The sequence below is a fragment of the Fragaria vesca genome, linkage group LG3 (genome assembly GCF_000184155.1).
Source record: "Fragaria vesca subsp. vesca linkage group LG3, FraVesHawaii_1.0, whole genome shotgun sequence".
NCBI classification, from domain to species: domain Eukaryota; kingdom Viridiplantae; phylum Streptophyta; class Magnoliopsida; order Rosales; family Rosaceae; genus Fragaria; species Fragaria vesca.
Genome location: NC_020493.1, coordinates 15,657,231 through 15,678,716, shown reverse-complemented (window position 1 = coordinate 15,678,716; position 21,486 = coordinate 15,657,231). Strand labels below are relative to the sequence as shown.

General features: G+C 40.2%; 3 pseudogenes; 1 reads left to right on the top strand and 2 right to left on the bottom strand.

Moving 5' to 3' along the window:
* The first annotated feature begins 820 nt into the window (after positions 1-820).
* Positions 821-12,512, top strand: LOC101313970 (annotated as a pseudogene).
* Positions 12,513-13,944: 1,432 nt separating this feature from the next.
* Positions 13,945-14,789, bottom strand: LOC101313686 (annotated as a pseudogene).
* Positions 14,790-20,085: 5,296 nt separating this feature from the next.
* LOC101313397 lies at positions 20,086-20,870 on the bottom strand (annotated as a pseudogene).
* Between the last annotated feature and the right edge of the window lie 616 nt (positions 20,871-21,486).

Below are 21,486 nucleotides of genomic sequence, written 5' to 3'. Positions count from 1 at the left end.
GAAAGGGCTTCTCTCCCTGTTTGTATACAAAGGCTGACATAGCTGGTCCCTTTCAAGTGATAGACTCAACCCATAACTCATTCATTCAACATATGATCAAATAATAATATGATGTTGAGCTAAACATAATAACCATCTTTAACAAATAACATGTACAATTCCAAAGCAAGATAACAAGATTATAAAACAGAGAAATTCCCCATAACTTCCCCTACCTCAAACCTGTTTTACCAAAACTGAAATTTCACTATTAGATACTAGTACTTTGATTCAGACCTCCATTAGTTTCTTTCTTCTTCTAACTTTTCTCTATGTTTCTGAACTCTACTTTTTTTTATTTCCTCAAGTGAATACCTCTATTTATAGTAGGAAAAGTAATCAGCCACCTGTAGCTTCCCTAGCCTATCTTAGTTAGACACTTATCCTTCTAACTGTTAATTTGCTGCCACCTATTAATGTAAAAACACTTGAAGTTTATCTTCAAGTGCCAGCAGTTGTTGTTAAACTTGATGCCCAAGTTTAAGCTGCTCACTCAGCAGGTAAATGCAATCCACAAGTTTGATTGAGGTTTTCAGACTTTCACTTGTGATTGGCTGTATGTCGTCATGTGTTAAGCATAAGCTAGCGAGTAAGTGAATCAGCATTTCAAATAAGACAAAGCAGCAATCCAAAAATAATTTAATAATAATAATAATAATAATTAAATTTTTTTTTTTTTTTTTTTAAGTTTTGAGGTTTCACATACGTCCTAAAAGGGTAGTGGAGTTTGCTATAGATGTGGTTATCAGGTACTTCATCGGTATCAAAGACTCCTTATCAAATGGGGAGAACTGAACTTCAGGAGTTGAAGGTTCAGATTGAGGGTCTTCTCGAGCAGGGATTCATTAGACCTAGCACCTCACCTTGGGGTGCACCAGTGTTGTTTGTGAGGAAGAAGGATGATACACTCCGGTTGTGTGTGGACTATCGGGAGTTGAATAAGGTGACCATCAAGAATAGGTATCCTTTGCCTAAGATTGATGATTTGTTTGATCAGCTTAGAGGTGCTACGTACGGTGTTCTCTAAGATTGACTTGAGGTCCGGTTATCACCAGTTGAGGGTGAAGGAGGAGGATATTCTGAAGACCGCTTTCAAGTTTAGATATGGGCATTATGAGTTTGTTGTTGTGCCATTTGGTCTAACCAATGGCCCTGCTGCTTTTATGGATTTGATGAACCGCATGTTCAGTTATTATCTGGATGTGTTTGTGGTAATATTTGTGGATGATATTTTGATTTACTCCAAGACTTTGGAGGATCATGATAGGCATCTACGGATCGTACTACGTACAGGTTCTTAGGGAGACCAAGTTGTATGCTAAGTTTGGGAAGTGTGAGGTTTGGAAGGAATAGGTCAAGTTCCTTGGTCGTGTGGTATCAAAGGAGGGGATTTCGGTGGATCTCTCTAAGGTGGAGGCTGTGTTGAATTGGAGTCGTCCCACTACTCCTACGGAGATCCGTAGTTTCCTTGGGTTGGCAGGATACTACCGGAGATTTATTGAGGGCTTTTCTAGTATTGCCTCTTCTTTGACCAAGTTGACGGGTATAGTCGCCTCTATCATGGTGCAGGAGTGGCTCTTGTTGGAGACTGCATCTGAGTTTGGCATTCTGCCATCAGGCAGGGAGCAAGGGATCTTCCTTCGAAGCGCCTCTGTGCAACCCACCTTGATTTCCAGGATCATTCAGGGCCAAGCTCGTGACGAGTTCTCACGTGCAAGGTTGGCGGAGTTAGTGGTGGACTTGTTGGATGATTGTCCATCCGAGTGGTCGGTTGGATTAGATGGTGGATTGAGGCATAGATTAATCCACCATCTCAAATGGGCGTTCCTTTGGGAGACACATCAATCTCGTTATACGGTGCACCCAGGGGGCACCAAGATGTATAAAGATTTGCGAAGGCAGTTTTGGTGGAATGGGATGAAGAAAGATGTAACAAAGTATGTGTCCAAGTGCCTCATTTGTCAGCAGGTGAAGGCCGAGCATCAGAGGCTTGGAGGTATGTTGCAGCCATTACCTATTCATACTTGGAAGTGGGAACATATTTCTATGGATTTTGTGACTGGACTGCCTAAGTCCAAGCTTGGACATGATGATATATGGGTGATTGTGGACCGTTTCACGAAGTCAGCTGACACGACCCACCCCGAATTTCACCCTGAAACCCGGAGTAACTCGTGCGGGGACCACCTCCAAGAAAGATATTACCGAAAAATCGGCATAACCTCCCTTGAAAATGGACAACCCTTCCTAACGAAAACCTGCAAACACTTCCAAAAATTTTTAATCCAACCTTAACTCCGGGAGCCTACGTGCTCCCCAAAATTTACTACCTCCAACAACACAACATTATCAAACATCAAATATAATTATCCAAAAGATACCATAAATCCTCCAACAAATATTCTAAGACGTCAACAAGTCTTCACCCACAACCGAAATAATATACATTAAACCCAAGTATTCAGAGCTACTAGACACTAGCGGAAAAAGAAACCATAGGTATGTTAAACATGTAACCTACTGATGAAAAGTGGTGGAAATGCGGGTGACTATGCCTCGTCTCCTACTAGGTCCAACCCGAACTCTGCAGACTGGGCATTTTAAAACGAAGGGCCCAGGGGAAACATTTGAACACGTTAGAGTGAGTGGACAAAAATAAAATTAATAAAATAATTCTTTATGCTTTCCCAATTTTTACTTTTCCATAGAAAAACATGCTGCATGCGACAACTCAAAACGCTCAATAAAATACAGCCTCTCAGGCTAAAATAAAATATGTATGTATTACACTCGTCATATCCCTTGTATGAATTTTCTTGAAACAACTAAAACAAATAGAAAATTCACACAAGGCTACAACGCTTGCGTCTAACGCTCACGTTGCACCATAATGGCATTTTACCTCATTATGGTGGAAAAGACGGTGTATAAATATACGCGCATATCCCCTATATAAATTATTATTTTTATATAGGGCTACAACGATTGGGTCTAACGCTCACGTTGCACCATAATGGAATTTTACCTCAGTATGGTGGAAAAGCACGTATAGCTAGCTAGCATTCTCTCATATAGATATTATTCTCATAATCATCCACATATGGATATATTTATATACTCACCGAAATTCTCAATTTCAGTTATTCTCCAACAACATAAATTATTTCGCATGCACATTATTTAAAACAAAAGTCCACTCACAAATTAGGCCTAAGCCTGATGTCGATCTGGGGCCTCGTCAGCTCGAGCCTCCTCACGACCTGTTCCAAATATAATATTAAGTTCCCAGCCGAAATTCCAATATTTACACAAAATAGGCAGAAATTAACCGAGAGCCATTAACACGCTCATCATTGCCTAACTTCGAAATGGTCCACATTTCAACCCTAAAACCAGCAGCCGTAACTACACCTTCCCACAGATTAAACAACTTAATCCAACGGCCGGATTCTACATAAATTAACCGCCAAAAATACTAACTTCGAAAATTCATAAACCTATTCAAAACTCATCCAAAAATTCCATAACACACTTCAATAAACTCCCCTTAATATTTCAAATTTAACAACATTAAAATCTCTCAACCGGCGGCGGCCGGAGGCCAATTCCGGCGACCTCCAAAACCTATGAAATTTTGACAGAATAATCTCCTCATCATGCTCTACAACTTTCATGACCAGCACAAACCCAAAATCCAAGCCTAACTAGGGCAATCGAACACAAACACCTAAAAGCCCTAGAAATTTCAACTCCATATTTCTCCTTACCTAGCTCAAGAGAGGGTGAATCCTTTTAGGGCAAGGCTGCTGGGTTGGAGGGCTACAAAACCGTACCAAGCTTGCCCGGATTGGTGGCCGGAGGAGGGAGTTCCGACGAAAAGCTTCCCGACGTTTCCGGCGGGTTTTCTCCTCTTCCGGCGGGTTAGAGGCTCGGGGGCTAGGCCGGGGAGGGAGAGGAGGAGATGGGGGTCCGAACTGGGGTGGAGCGGCGGCCGGTGGCTGGCCGGTCGGCGGCAGACGGCGGCTGGACAATCCGGCAGCGGGAGGAAGAAAAAAATCGGGGAGAGAGACAGAGAACCGGGTAGAAAAGAGAGAGAAGAGAAAATGGGTTTGGGCCTCACACCCCAAACCGGTCCACACCTTTAAACAACCCAATTCCAAAAATGAAACATCCCGAAAAATAATACCCGAATAAAAATTACCTTTTGCTAGCTAAAATGTACCATTTTTACCGTCATCGTATTTTCCTCATACGAATAATCCTCCGCACATAATCGTCCCCGAAACCCCTCTAGGGACCAATTAAACTATTTACTCAATGATCGAGACGGTAAAATTCTTATTATAATCACGCTAGTAAATAAGGTAAAAATATAAGGGTCGGGATGTGACATCAGCACATTTCCTTCCCGTGTCGATGACGTACACGGTAGATGCTTTGTGCAAGTTGTATGTGAATGAGACAGTGAGACTTCATGGAGTGCCTACTTCAATTGTTTCAGATCGAGACCCCCGATTCACTTCAAAGTTTTAGGGTGGCTTTCAGAAAGCCATGGGTACTGCCTTAGACATGAGTACAGCATTCCACCCTCAGACTGATGGGCAGACTGAGCGGGTGAGGTGTTAGAAGATATGCTGAGGGCTTGTGTCATGGACTTCAAGGGAAGTTGAGAGGATCACCTCCAATTGATTGAGTTTGACTACAACAATAGTTATCACTCTAGTATCGGCATGGCACCATATGAGGCACTCTATGGAAGGCTGTGTAGATCTCCTATTTGTTGGACGGACGTGGGTAATAGTGAGCTGTTATGTCCAAATATTGTTCAAGAGACGACTGAGAAGATGTCTATTATCCGAGATAGGATCCGAACGACGCAAAGCAGGAAAAAGAGCTATGCCGACTTGAAGAGGAGGCAAGTAGAGTTTGATGTTAGGGATTATGTGTTCTTGAAGGTCTCACCTACTAAAGGGGTGGTGAGATTTGGCAAGAAGGGGAAATTGGCTCCTAGGTATGTGGGGCCTTTTGAGATTTTGGAGAAAGTAGGAGATTTGGCTTATCGGCTTGCCTTACCTCCTATCATGTCCGGGGTACACAATGTGTTTCATGTGTCCTTGTTAAGGAAGTATATTCCGGATGCATCACATGTGATTGACTATAGTGCTATCAAGGTGAATGCGGATGCAACATTTGTTGTTGAACCAGTTCGAATCTTGGATAGGTCAACCAAGAGGCTTCGAAGGAAGGAAGTCGAGTTGGTTAAGGTGTGTTGGAGTCACCATGATGAGGGTGATGCATCTTGGGAGTTAGAGTCGGACATGAGGGCTAAGTACCCCAAGTTTGTTTTTGGGTTAGTGTATTTGAATTTCGGGGCGAAATTCCTTAAAAGGGGTAGATTGTAATACCCTAGATTTTCACATCAATTTTCCTTGTATTATTCCCTTAATTAATGAAGGATTATCTATGGAAATTCTTTAATTTGTGCGAAGTTGAAGTTTCGGGAGTAAATTTTAAGGTGCTTTGACTTTTAAGATGCCAAAAGTTGACTTTATTTTTCATAAATTTGCAAAAACTTCCTTCTTCAAAGTTGTAGAGTTTGTCGATACGAGTTCGTAGACATGCGGCACACCTGAAACGGATGTTGTATGAAGAAGTTATGGTCAGAGGAAGTTTGTTTCCGGGTTTGAAAAGTGTATAAGTAGAAAAATGTGTGTGGGTTAATTTTGGAAACCCTAAAAAGTCAGCCCTCTCTCTCATTTCTCTCTTCTCTCTCTTCTTCTCCCGAGCTTTCCCGAGAACCCAACTTTCGCCTGAGCTAGCTCCGCCGTCCGGCCACCAATTGGACCGCCACCGGTCCCATTCGACTCCCACAAGTGCTCTCTTCAAGGCTGGGCAGCTGCTGCTTGGTGTAGCAGTCCGGAATCGGAGCCCTTGCCGGAAAAGGGAGCTGCTGCATTCCGATCGGAACCGCCGTATACGGCGGCAACGAGGGGCAACCTTAGGTGAGTTTTGATCCTTTCCTCCTTCTAGTTATGGTTAGGCATAGATTGAAGCAAGTTTTTGAGGTTTTGAGGCCGGATTTGCAGGTTTGGGATTTGATTTCGGGTTGGTATTTCGGGGCTGTTTCCGGCTGTTTCCTGCCGAATTGGTTAAAACCTCAGGTATTAAAGTTGTTCACCATGCTTTTTAATCTACAAGTTTCATGTTATGAGTTTCCCAAAATTTTAAAGTTTGGTGGAGGCGCGTGAGGCTCACTCGCCGCCGCCTGTGGCAACGCGTGGGAGCACGTCCGGGCAGTGTGAGTGCTTTGGTTGCTGTGTTAGCTGGTCCTTGTAATTGCTAGGGTGTTGATTGTGTGTGATGGCTAAGTGTTGATTAGGTTTTTGCATCTTAGGTGCTAAGTTGTTCTTGGTGTTCGTTAGGTCGGAAACTTAGAAAGTTTGATTTTGGAGATAGTATAGTTGTTGTTGAGTGTCCAATGACCCTGGGAGGTCTTGGAGGAAGGATTGCCCTTCTTTGGGCAACCTTTAGGTTAAGGGTATTTGTTCCTTGTTGAGAATTTGCTAAGGTTTTTAATTGTGTAATTTTAGGTGTTTTGTGAGGTTGTGGTTAACTTGATTCTTGTGGTTTGCGGAAACGCAGTGGGATATTGAGGTGAGTAAATCTCACCAAGGTTCACTTTTAAACTAAATTTTATTATGGTCATGTGATGATGATAATGATTATGATGTTAAATTTAATATTTTGCTATTATTGGTTTTTCAAAATATATGAGCTTGATCGCCAACGGCTCATAGGTAAGATAAAACAAGTTTTCCTTTTATGTTATCTTGAGGTTCATGTGATCATGATTTTATTGATTATTCTTGTGAAATATCTATATTTGTTCATGTAAATATATCTATGTGGAAGGATATAATTTATGATGTGATCTTGTGTTGTTGATGATGATGTTGTGATATTGTGATTGTTTGATAAATAGCCAAGCCGGGTTCCAAGCCTTTAATCGGATGATTGGTTACGGTTAAGATGCGATTTATTATTTTGTGTTTTGATATTAGACAGTCAAACCGGGTTCCAAGCCTTTGGCAGGGTGATTGGTTACGGTTAGGAATAAAGCTCTAGTCCGTCTGTCGGTGTAGGTCATAGGAGATACCTTATGGTATCTGGGACCCATGGGTACACAATTTGTTGTTGTAGGTCATGAGAGGTATTTAATAATACCTGAGACTCATGGGTATATGTTATTTGAAAAAGTGTTGGAATTGTGGATTTAATTATTGATATAAATTGCTCTTGTGATATAATTGGTTGTTGGAGGTTTTGTGTTATTTTGAGAATTACTCATACGGGCTTTTTAACTTACCGGGTTTGTTGTTTACAACCCGGTGCACCAATTCTTGGCGTAGGGGTTAGACTGTTGTAGGGGTTAGACCGGTGTAGGGGTTAGACCTGCAGGTGAGGATCAGCAGGGTTGAGGTGGAGGCTTAGTGACAGGTTTTTTGTTGGGTTTTGTTATACACTATATATTTTTATATTTGGGGTAGACATTATTAAAACTCATGTGAGTGTTTTTCATTTTCTTGATTTTCAAGTTTATGTAAACAAGGAAATGTAATATTTAACTCAGTGTTGAGTTGTGTGATATTTACGTTTCCGCATTGAGTTTTAGTTGCTTTGAAGTTTGTTTGAAACAAGTTTTGGGATAGTATTTTAAGATGTATCATGCCAAAATTTTGAAAATTATCTTTCAAAAAATTGGGGTGCGACATTTAGAGAAATATTCTAGCATAGCTGAGCAACCTTCCTTCTCCTTTGCCGAAGCCTTTTCTCTCATTTTTGAAGCCATGAAGGACTTCTCCAAATTGGCAGCAACTCTGGAGAATAGGAGTAGCGATATCCATCATCATCTCAAGCTTCCTTGAAGATGAAAAAGTGTGATCTTTGCCTCTTGTACGTGTTAGTTTATATACTCTTCAGTTATACATTTCAGAATATGACTTTTGTTTATGGATTTGGATTTGGTTGTTCATTGTGATTGTTATGGTATTAGTAGATTCAGAATTTTATTAATGCATGTTATGGTTTTGTTTATAATGTTTTAGCCATATGATCTTGTCAATTCTTTGTGTTAGAAAAGCTACGTTTTTGGTTTAATAATTATGCTAGAATGCATGCTAGCTATTGCCATGATTTGTGCTAAGCTTCTTCAAGTAAGTATAGATCTCAAGTGGTGGAAACTATGTCATAATAGTTGAGAATGTAGACTACAACAATTACATGTTACGACTTCTCGGATATGGTTGTTGTTTAATCTCAGAATTTTATAGCACTTAATTATTCGTGTTTAGTGTAGACGGGTACTCTGAGTCGACACTGAGTATCGATTGCAGCTTTTGCATGAAATATCTTAGGTTCTAGACTTCTCTATGCTTAAGAGATAAAGTAAGTAGAATTAAAGGAATGCATGTCCTCTTCAGGCGTGTGTTTCGAGATTATTTCTTTTGCTTAGAGTTGACATGATAATCAGATTCTTAGGATTGAAACGTGATCTTGATTTGTGGTTAGGATTCGAGTCTCTCTATGTTAAAGAGTTGAATGGATCGATCACTTGTATATATTAGTTTAGATTTTGTCTTTATCTTTTAGTAGGAACGTTAGAATCAAACTCTCAAAACCCCCTTATCTTGTGTATCATGTGTATATTTGTAAATAAATACTTGTAAATATTTGTATTGATAGCTATTGACTTTTTACATGACCATTGTTACAAGAGCATTTTAGTACCCAGATTGATCGAACCTTATTTGCCTTATACTACAATTGTCAAAAAGGGTTCTTAATTGTCACACCCTGGTTTCGAAGCACGTTATTGCCTGATAGGCTAGCTAGTTGAAAATTAAGATCGTCTAGGATGTCCACGATGACCGCCATGGATGCTCCATTAATAGCGCAAAGAGGCGGGCCGTGACCTCCCCAATGTCGCAGCGTCACTAGTGACTATGGCTACTTTACCTTATAATGGTTTACTCATGTTGATAGTCGAGTTGAATGTTACTGCACAACGGTGGAGTAGGTCATGAATATAGGGCGCCACTATTGTATTTCACAGTGTTGTCTGACAGAAATCTCACACGACGGTGAAAATCATAATTATGCATTTGATAAATCTTACAATATAGCAAAAAGTTGTGTTGTTCTAGCTAGTTCTATGCAACCATATATATGTATGCCGTCGCATGTGCAGCATTAATATGGTCATTCAAATAACAATTCTGAAACATTGTATGTTGCCTATTTCGATTTGCAGACATACAATGAATTTCTGTTACAATTCTGAAATATGCAATATAATAGAGAGAGAGAGAGAGAGAGAGAGAGAGAGAGAGAGAGAGAGAGAGAGAGAGAGAGAGAGAGAGAGAGAGAGAGAGTAGTAGTAGAAGAGAGAAGTAAGTAAGTAGTAGTAGTAGTAGTAAGTAAGAGTAAGTAACGTAACGTAACGGTAAACGGTAACGGTAACGGTAAGGTAAAGGTAAAGGTAAGTAAGTAACGTAACGTAAGTAAGGTAACGGTAAGTAAGTAACGGTAACGGTAACGGTAACGGTAACGGTAAACGTAACGGTAACGGTAACGGTAAACGGTAACGGTAACGGTAACGTAACGGTAACGGTAACGGTAACGGTAACGTAACGTAACGTAACGTAACGTAACGGTAACGGTTAACGGTTAAACGGTTAAACGGTTAAACGGTTAACGGTAACGGTAACGTAACGTAACGTAACGTAACGTAACGTAACGTAACGTAACGTAACGTAACGTAACGTAACGTAACGTAACGTAACGTAACGTAACGTAACGTAACGTAACGTAACGTAACGTAACGTAACGTAACGTAACGTAACGTAACCGTTACGTAGTAGTTAGTTACGTTAACGTTAACGTTACGTAACGTACGTACGTAACGTAAGTACGTACGTAGTAGTAACGTAAGTAGTAAGTAAGTAACGTACGTAGTAGAGTACGTACGTACGTACGTAGTAGTACGTACGTACGTACGTTTTTAAACGTACGTACGGGTAAACGTACGTAACGTTAGGTAGTAGGTAAGTAACGTTTACGGTAACGGGTACGTAAACGTTAACGTAAACGTTTAACGTAACGTAACGTACTTAACCGTACGTAACGGTAACGTAACGGGTAACGTTACGTAAGTTACGTAAACGGGGGTTTTTTAAACGTAACCGGGGTAACCGTAAACGTAACGTTAAACCCCCCGTACGTTTAAACCGGTAAACGGGTCGAAAACAGCCATACNGANAGANAGGAGAGAGAGAGAACACAATTTGGGAAATAGAGATAAACCTCAAATTCAACCTTAAACGTCCAAACTAAAACATAATTTAGGGATTCATGATAGAACCCTGATCTCAACTTTTCTAGGTCCAATCGGATAGAGAAAAGCACATATTAATAAGAGAGAGATAGTGAGATAAAAAGAAGATCCGGATCAGAGCACTTTTACCTCCTTTGTTGCCGATCTTCGACCACGGTAGTGGTCTCACCTAAACAAGCATCTTCTTCTCCGACGGTTGCACGTCCTCCGAACACACCTTGGAGGACTTTTGCGAGGATAGGCAAGGGTTGAAGTCGTGATGAGGTTCAGAAGTTAGAGGCTTGCTGGTGTTGGTGAAAATCAATATGAAGAAAGGTTAGGCTTCACATGACCATAGGGCGTTTCAAGAGAGGTTCTTTCTAGAGTGACAAGTATTTCGAGTGAAAGCGAGAGTGTTTATTTTCAGTTTTGAGTATTTTATATAGGTGAGTTCATTTTATTTTTTCTCAAGTGTAAAAAACAGAAAAAAGATTAACAATGTCGTGCATTTTTTTTATTAGAAGGGCGTAAAGGGTGTAATACAATGATATGTCTTAAAAAGGCAAATGTCAAGACAATAAGCTAAAATGAAAATATGCTGCCAAATATATATTAACATATTAATTTTCCATTCAGACAAAAAATTTAATAATTTGCAATAGGTACATCTACGAGAAACTATGTAACATTCAAACAATGATTTATCTCAAGACTGTTGTACCATGCATTTGAAATGTTTATAAATTTCGAGTTCATGGTGGAGACAAAATTCCTGTTTGACATTTGTTTAGAGCTTGAATGAAAACATATCCGCCAAGCAATGAAATAAGGAGAAAATCTTACATGCGGCAAACGTACCACCTGGATTGGGTGACCAGCCAATCAACAAGAGACACGTACGTTTTTTGTTGTTGATGTCAACTCTGCTGAAATGAAAGAAAAAAGGAGATCGGATTCCTATCCCTTCTGATCAAACCAAACCAGAACACTAAAACCCAACCCACCCCATCGCTCTCCTCCACCTTGCCTTCAACCATGACCATACCTCCTTCTCTTCGATCCAAGAAGAATTAAAAAGCAAACTGACCTGGTGACAGGGTTTTTACGTTGACGGGGTAGATCGGTCATTAGGTGGACGGTGGAATATGAGAGATTGTTAGGGTTTCTCTATTCTCTGAAATCATATTTCAATTTGGGTGAAAAGAAAAAGAGAAAGAGATTTGTGTTTGGTTTTTTTAGTGGATAAGGGAGAGACTTGGGTTTTGATTGGAGATCTCCTTTTCGATTTCTTTTTTTCTCTTCCTTCCAGCAATGTCCACTCAGCAAAGAAAATAACAAGTGTTGGTTTTTAACTCGGTGGTCGCACAAGCCAACTGGTACGTTTGCCGCACGTAAGATTTTCTCTGACATGAGTTTATTCATTCAGATTTGTTGTACAAACTGTTCACCTTGCATGTCCTCCTTGTTGAAATTTTGTACCCTTCATACAACGTTAGTAAGAAAGCAATCATCATACTCCTTGCAACAATTCTCTACGTACTGCATTTTAAGCGCATAGATGGAGCTAAGGAAATCTATCGCTAACTTGTTTTACTATTCACACATGAAATAACTTTGTTGTGTGCAAAAAGCCCAGAATTTCTATGTAAATATGTCAATCTGGTAGCGTTCATAACAAAAGTTCAAAACTTCGGGGAGGTTCTTCAGTTCACACGGTGAAGGATCACCAACGTTTCTTTTCACGGCACATGCAATGTATGCTCTAGAATTGGGTTCGGCCAAAAAAACAAGTGCTAGGTAGAAATTAATTCTACCAGAAATCGTAGAGTCATAGATCAGCAAGTCAGCAACAGTGCCGATCAAGTTCGATCATGTTGTTGGTGTTGAAGAAAGAACATCTATTGGGCATGACGAAGAAGAAGAGATTCGGGGGCAGGAGGAAGAGGGGAATTTGGGGAGGAAGAGGCGTCTGCTGTCATGGGAGAAGGAGGAGGAGGTGCGAGGGATTAGGGATATAGAGGATAAGAGGAGGAGGTGCAGAGAGAGAAAGCAGCAGCCATGGTTGGAGCTGTTTAAGCTCTGGTTAGGATTAGAGAAGTGAAAGCAGGGTTTTTGGTGTGTGAGGGAGAGAGTTAACGGAGAAAAATAAGGTTAGTCAAATGTTAAGTTTGACTAAAATATGTGGCTATGATGATGCCATGTCAGACAGTGAAACTTCACTCTATGAATGGAAGAATTTTTGTAAGTGTTATTCGATTCCGCCGGGTGATGGCAAACGTTTACCCTTGGGAGCCAGCCAGCTAGGGGTCATCATGGGCCGGGTCTACCCTAAAATTTAGGGCTTAGGGTAGGGTCGGGTCGGGCTCGGTCAAAGTCAACAAAATTTAGGGCCGAGACTTAAATATGCAAGCCCTTACCCGCCCTAGCGGCCCATTTTGTTAGAGCCTACCCGGCCCTTTAAATAAGGCTAAATAAGGCCGAGATGGGCTAGTTCATTTTTTTCTTTTCTTTTTCTTACAATTTAGCTCAATCCTCAATGATTATATTACTTATATGTAAATATGTAATACACCCTACTTTGTAGTCATATTTAACATACATGCATATACATTATACTTAACTTATGACATCTATATATAAATATGGGCAAAATATTGTATAGTCCTTATAGTTTAAAGTCGACATCTGTTTAGTCCTTATGGTTTTATTTTAATCTGAATAGTCCTTAAAGTCATGATTTTTCATCCAAATAGTTTTTACGGCATTTAACTGAGAAAATTGTCGGAAAGACTATTTAGATGAAAAATCATGACTTTAAGGACTATTCACATTAAAATAAAACTATAAGAACTATTTGGATGAAAAATTGTGACTTTAAAGACTATTCAGATTAAAATAAAACCACAAGGATAAACAGATGTCGACTTCAAACCAGAAGGACTAAACAAATTTCAATTCTATAAATATTAATTTAAGAGGTTATACTCATATATCTCATGAATTATCTCTCTAAAATCTAAATCATCAAAATACAATCGTTATTCAACGAAGCAAAAGAAAATCAAAGAAATAAAGCTAGAAAAATCAATTACAAAAAAGAAGATTAGTTTAATTATATCTAAAAAATAAGAGACATATTAAAACAATAGAAAAAATAACAAAAAAAGGGCTTTTAGGGCCGGGCCAGGCTTGGCCCTAAAAGGCTCAATAGGGTAGGGTCGGGTTTCATTTGCTTGACCCTTGCCCTACCCTATTTGAGAAGTGCTAGGGCCGGCCCGCCCTAATGGAGGGCTGGAGAGAGCTTTGGCTTTAGAGAGTAGGGCTGGTTTTAAGGTGAGTTAGGGCCGAAAGGCCAAATGATGAGGCCTAGCCAGCCATGACCTTCTTTCTGTCAGTCAATTATGAGTCTATGACTCATTGGCCCATTGGTTCGGAGAAGTAGCTAATATATTCATTGAAATAAAGATAATTACGGGCTCGTAATTAATTTATAATTGCATGCTTATTCGAAAAAAAAAATGATAAGAAAGAAATTAAGGCCTAATTATTTTGGAAGGAATGCATGGGGATGAGTGCTTCTTCAGTTGATGCATTTGGGATCCAGAGCAAGCTTTCCACCCACCGTCAACGATTAGATTGTGACCGGTTACAAACTGAGAGTCCTTGGAAGCCAGGAACACGACTGCGTTGGCCACATGCTCCGACAACAGCATCTGTTTCTCAACTGACGCCGTTAACTTGGTTGTGTCCTCCCCAGACATAAAGGCATACAACTCCTCCAAGATTGGCGTATGACAAGGACCCGGCGACACGCAGTTAACGTGTATCCCATATGCGCCGAGCTAGATACTCGTCGACCTCATCAACCCCAGAATGGCGTGTTCGGACATGGTGACGTAGTCTGTGAACCACTCTACTGCAGTAGTGGCCGCCATGCTTGCCATGCATATCACGCTTCCCTTAACTCCACCTTCCACCATGCCCTCGCCGCATGCTTCACACACGCTTCCATCCCACGTGTGTTGATCACCATGAGCTTGTCGTAGTTGGATAAGTCAAACTCCAGCACGGTCTGCTCGGACTTGCTGAATATTCCTGCATTGCTAAACATGATGTCCAAGCCGCCGTGCATCTGGACAGTTGAATCGACCAGGCTCTTCACTTGATTCTCGTCTGTAACATCGCAGTGGATGTAGCTGCAGTGAGGACCGATCGAAGCGGCGACTTCCTGGGCTTTCTGGTCCTGGACGTCGGCGATAACCACCGCACGCGCACCGTGCAATGCAAAGCAGCGTGCAGTGGCTTCGCCAATGCCGCTGGCGCCACCCGTGACTATAGCCACCTTGTCTTGAAGCTTGCTCTTGAGTAGTTCTGCCATTTAAGTTGTGTGGCTTCTACAACATTGCTTCTACAACCTTATATAGGAGTGATGGGCCTCTGCGATATTTCCACTAGCACAGTAGCACGCCATTACTGGCTATTATTGTTAGTTCGTATTTGACTAATCAAATTTGATCAGAAAAATATTGGTTGGCGGAAAATTTTGATGATCTGTTTCAACTTTAAAAATTCTGGTAGGCAGAAAATTATGCTTATTCGCTTTCACTTAGTAGCTAGCCAGTTAGTACCTTCCAAAAACAAGCAAGCTATGGTGCAAACGTGGAGATAATTTCATAGCAGGGGACATGCATGTTTTGAATAATTTGTATGAAAATTGTGATGAGATATATGTAAGGTCTGGCTGCTATACCGAACGGAGGAACTATTACATGCAGCCGACACATTGCTGAGTGGTGTTCCGCACCAATGAATAACTGACACAGTTACATTAATTTTGGATACCTGAATGTCGTCGGATGACGCGGAGGTAGGAACAGACTCGTCAGAAGTCGGTGATTTTAGTAGTGGTGAAGGTGAGTCACGGTGGTGCTTGGTAGTTGGTGGTGAAGAAGAGAGTGATACTCAGATCTACTTTTACTCTCTCCTCTCAAATCCCTGTAAATCGAACCCAAAAGCTTAAATTGGCTTCATTTTGCTAAGAGTTGACGAATAGATAGACATATAGGTTGATGGGTAGAAAATTGTTTTGAGGGTATGAAGATGGCAGATTTGAGATTCATAAGAATGGACAAATGGTATCATGTGGGTGATGAAAATTAAAGAACTAGAAAAGAACTTATGAATGGCCTATAGCTGAAAAGCCTGAAACACAAAAAACCCTTCACCTTGTTGGAAGAGAGAACGGTGTTAATCGAACGTTAGCTAATATGGGTTATGTGTCAACAAGAAACCACACGTCATAAGTTTATGTAAACGTGTCAGATATTCATTGGTGAGGAACACCACTTCAGAAATGTGTCGGGTGCAAGTAATAATTCCTCTACCGAACGGTATAGCATATCTATCACTAAAGAGGGAGAGGTTCAACAAGGAGGGGTCCATATAGGGTTTGGCTGTTATACCGAACGGTATAGCATGCCTATCACTAAGAAGGGGGAGGTTCAGCAAGGAGGGGTCCATATAGGGTTTCGCTACTATACCGAATGGTATAGCATATAGCATGCACTACCAGAAGAAAGGCTTTAGCCGACGAAAATAAAAAAACCAGGCCGACGAATTATTTTTTCGTCGGCTAATTTAAAATTTTTTCGGCTAAAGAAATTTTTTCGTCTGCTATACTATACTTTAGCGGACGAAATTTTTTTTCGTCGGCCAAAGTTTTCTTTCATCGGCCAAAGTTTTTACTCGTCGGCTAAAGTATTTAAGTAGACAAAAAAAAATCTCGTCGGCTATTATCGAAAAAAGTCGTAAGCTATTCACAACTTTAGCCGACGATACTATTTTTTCGTCGGCTAAAAGAAAAACAATAAAATGTTGTGTAACTTGCTTAGTAGGTTTTAAACAAATACACAACTTTGTGAACCAACTCTACATAGAAGCAAAATTAACAAAAATCTCGTGAAATAAGTTGTGTTCAGAATAGTGAAATACGGCTATGGTTCAAAAATCACGTAAATCAGGTAACGTCTCTGATGTAGAACAGTCGAAACCCGGTATGCTGCAAATTTGGCGTTCGGTGTCCGATTGACTATTGTGATACCTTTCCGGAAGCGTAATGGCCCTACGAGTCAAACTCATTGCTTTTCCATAACATATGGGCCTTTTTGGCCATCCGAGTCCGTTTAGGGCTTCAAAATGCAGTTTTCTTATTTCCAATTAAAGTTGACCGTTGCAATCGAGCCCTTAATGTTGTCGAATCCAGTTGAATTTTTTACCATAGACATCTTTCGTCATAATGATCATATCTGACGGTCGAATTTTGGTTTGTGAATTTTAGTCATCGGAATCACAACGTGTCTACTAATGTTGTACAACTTGTTTAGTAGGTTATACAACTTTGTGAACCAACTCTACATAGGAAGCAAAATTATCAAAAATCTTGTGAAATAAGATGTGTTCAGAATGGTGAAATACGGCTACGGTTCAAAAATCACATAAACCGGGCAAAGTCTCGGTGCTGATAGTAGCGGTCAACCCTATTTACCGTTATTATTCCCTATGGGGAGCCCTACCGTCGGAAGGTATATGTCTCAAAATTTTTATATGAGCAGTTGTGTCTCATCTACGTGAGAGTTTTTCATGTGGAAAGTTTGACCAAACTATGTAATATAAAGGGAGATATGAGCGTTTTCATATGATAAGTGACGATGGATTAGGGTTGACCGTTTCGATCGAGCCCTTAACGTTGTCCGATCCAGTTGAAATTTTTACCATAGACATCTTTCGTCATAATGATCATATCTGACGGTCGAATTTTGGCTTGCGAATTTTAGTCATCAGAATCACAACATGTCTACTAATGTTATATAGGTTATACAACTTTGTGAACCAACTCTACATATGAGCGTTTCCGTAAATTTATAGACTTTAGCCGATGAGATATTAAAAAAGTCATCGGCTAAGGTCAAATTTTTTTGGCGGTAAACCAAATTTGGAGGAAAATTTTCAATGGGCTTTAGCCGACGAAAATATATGAAAAGTCGTCGGCTAAAGTCGAAAAAAAAAATTTGGCGGCAAACCAAATTTAGGGGAAAATTTTCAAAGGACTTAAACCGACGAAAATACATGATTTCGTCGGCTATTGTCAATAAAATTTTGGCGGCTAACCAAAATTTTCAAAAGAGTTTAGACGACAAAAATAAAGAATTTTGTCGGGTAAAGTTCTTTATATAGGAGTTTTACCGGAGGTGGATGGTAAGAAGTCAAAAAATCAGAAAAAGTTACTGTTTCGCCTACCGAATTTTTTTCTCGGCCTAGCTCCGCCGTCAAGCCACCGGAGACCGCCACACTTGTCCCAAAAGCTTCGCCGTCGTCTCTACTTCATTGCTAGACAGGTGGTGCATCGAGTGGCGCCGTCGTAAGGGATAAATCGAGCTCCAAAACTCCACCGGTTCGGATTCGGTGTCGATCGAATTTCTCCTTCCTTAGGTCACCATTTGGTGAGTTCTATATATGGATAAGTTGAGTTTGATTAGTACTACATTCCCCTAGAATTTGGTAGCTCGATTCGATGTGTGTGAGAAGAATCGAAGATTTGAAGTTTTTAGGGTTTAAAATTGGGGATTTTTATATTTTGATTCAATTTACCTGTTTAGGCTTAGAATTGGGCTTCGACTTCTTCTAGAAAGTTGTTCGAAATGTTGAGAGGAAGATTCTATCCAATTTTGGTGGTGATTGGAGGTGGCCGAAAGTTTCTGTCAGTTTTTTTTTTTCAAAACCAGCAACTTTAGCCGACGATATTTAAATACTTTAGCCGAAGATATTCGTCGGCTATAGTATTTTTAATTTTTTTTATAAGGTTTAGTAGACGAATTATGGCATGTTTCGTCGGTTAAACACTTCTAAAGCCGACGAAACAGACTATATTTCGTCAGCTATAGTTATTTTTTTATTTTTTATTACATACTTTAGTCGACGAATATCGTCGGCTAAAGTCTCAGACTATGGTCGACGAAACATTTAAGATATTCGTTGGCTATTGTCCCAAATAATAGCCGACGACGTCTTCTAGTGTCGTCGGCTAAAGTCATCGCCGACAACCCTTTCCCGACAAATCTATAGCCGACGAATTAAGCTAACAGGCCGACGAAAAGTTTCGTCGGCTAATGTGCTTGTTCTGGTAGTGATGCTTATCATTAAGGAGGGGGAGGTTCAGCAGGGAGGGGGGCAGGGGCAGAGCTAGAAATGTCAGTCTAGGGGGGGCCGAGATATAAAATATGAAAAAAAAAGTATATAAAATTTTAAATTGTCTGTTAAAAATTATGTGTTAATTAAAATTGAACTTATTGTTTTTGTTAATGTATAGTTTTATTTATGTACATGTAAATGATTATATATTAAAAGTTTACATGTATATAAAATGATTAATTAATAACTAATCGATTATGGTGATGAATATGGCAAGATGCAAAGAGGAAGGAAATTATATAGTCCAAAATATCAAACTAGTCATTATTACGTGACATATTATTACATGAAAAATGGGCCAGATCATTACAATTATATATAATTGTAACCATTTAGTCCTACAATAGTGGTGGAAATTGACCATCTTCACAAGATTTGGGGGGTGCCATGGCACCCCTTGGTCTTAGTGTGGCTCCGCCAGTGGAGGGGGTGGGGGGGTCCAGCAGGGGGTGATTGGTTGCAAATTCTGCTTGTGTTTCCGGCAAGCATTTTATGCCCTCCGGCATAGTAGAATTTTCCCCGTATATATGTAAGCCAGCCATGCATATATGATCGCCAAATGACTGGTCAAGATGCATTGAGAGTGCTCGACATCTTTCTATATTATTCTCATCTCTATTAGGTCTATATCTTGCACTTTCTTATGTATAATTATAACTCTAAGCCTCCAACTATATATCTATATCTCTCTCTTGTTAACCACGTACGGATAGAATTCTTTGTTGATATTCCCAATCTTATATATGACCTAATTTGTATCGGAAAAAAAAAAATTCTTATATATGACCTAATTTAGTGTCCACAAACTATCCAGAAATACATGATGCGTTTTCCTTTACTGCATTTTCTTTACTTTTTTTCTCTTTTAATCCAGTTATCCATGTTTATATATCAACTCTTGAATAAATTTACCACATTATTTTAATAGATTCAACAATAGTTTTATTTTGTTTCAACTAACGTTTTTAACACAATTTTCCTGCATCGATATAGTTTTATATATGGAGGCCAAGACTTTTACTATGCATTAAGTAGTAAATTACTATGCGTTTTATACAAGACTTTTAGTCAAGACTTGGGAGCCAGGTCTTTTTTTTTTCTGTCAGTCAACTATGACCCTTTGTTACGGAGAAGTAGATGATAAATTCACCAAAATAAAAAACCCGCTCATTATTTATAAATGAATATGGATGTTTTTTTTTGAAGAAAATGAATATGGAGGTTGCAGTATCATACTCATTGGCTAGGTCATTTAGTAGAGCTACAAGTCCACATTTGGAGTACTAGCTAACAGACAGAACATCAAATCCGCAAGTTGTATTCCAGATCGAGCAGCTAGCTGCAGAAAAAAACAGATAAGAAAGAAACGTTCATCAATTATTTTGTTAAGGCATGGGCGTACACATTCGATTCATTTTGGATTCATATCAAGCTTTCCGCCCGCCGTCTACCACTAGATTGTGACCGGTTACAAACTGAGAGTCCTCAGAAGCCAAGAACACGACTGCTTTAGCCACATGCTCCGGCGACATCATCTCTTGCTCAGCTGACGCCGTAAACTTGGTTATGTCCTCCACATCCTTGTAGGCAAGCAACGAGTTCAGCAATGGTGTATCAACAGGCCCCGGCGACACGCAGTTAACTCGTATCCCATACGCGCCGAGCTGGATACTCGCCGACCTCATCAGCCCCAGAATGGCATGTTTCGACATGGTGTAGTCTGTGAACTACTCTAGTCCAGTACTGGCAAAAACGCTCGCCGTGCATATAACCCTCCCCTTAACGGCTTAACTCCACCTTCCACCATAGCCCTCGCCGCGTGCTTCACACACGCCGCCATCCCACGTACGTTGACCGCCATGAGCATATCGTAGTTGAATAAGTCAAACTCCAGCACGGTCTGCTCGGACGAGCTGAATATTCCGGCGTTGCTGAACATGATGTCTAGGCGTCCGTGCATCTGGACCGTTGAGTCGACCAGGCTCTTCACTTGATCCTCGTCTGTAACGTCGCAGTGGATGTAGCTGCAGTGAGGACCGATCGAAGCGGCGACGTCCTGGCCTTTCTGGTCCTGGACGTCGGCGATGACCACCGCACGGGCACCGTGCAATGCAAACTGGCGTGCGGTGGCTTCGCCAATGCCACTGGCTCCACCCGTGACAATTGCCACCTTATCTTCGAGCTTGCTCTTGAGTTCTGCCATTTAAGTTGTGGCTTCTGAAACTTTACTGATTCCTTATAAGGTGTGCTGGGTGCATAGTGGGCCTGTGCGATAATTCTACTAGCACGCCATTCTTGGCTACTGTCGTTTTGTTTTACTGTATTAGCTAATCAAAATTTTTTTGGGTGGAAGAGTAACACTTCATTATTAAAAAGGGCAATACATAGTAGTAAACAACCAACTAAAGCTAAAAACTATAACCCAGAATAGAAAGACAGCGAGAAAACTAACCGAACGAAAGAAAAGAAAACTAAAACTTGCTAATCAAATTTGATGGTCTGTTTGTGTTTCTGGTTTATTTAAGCAACAAAGATCATAGTTCCGATTATCATCTGTTTTTAAACGATAATGAATTGTTTGAACATTTACACATGTTTTGTTTTTTTTTTGGTTAATGCATTATGCACATGCTTAATTGCCTTCCAAGAGAATGAGCAACCTAGTGCAATGTGGAGATGATTTCGTAGTACATCGATCGTATTCGCTTCCGGCTCCACGGCAAGCAGTATACATGAAGTTTGAATAATTTGTATGAAAATATTGATGAGATTCTAAGAGCATCTTCAACAGCTTCCCTAAAATTTCTTCTAAAATAAGGAAGCAAAAG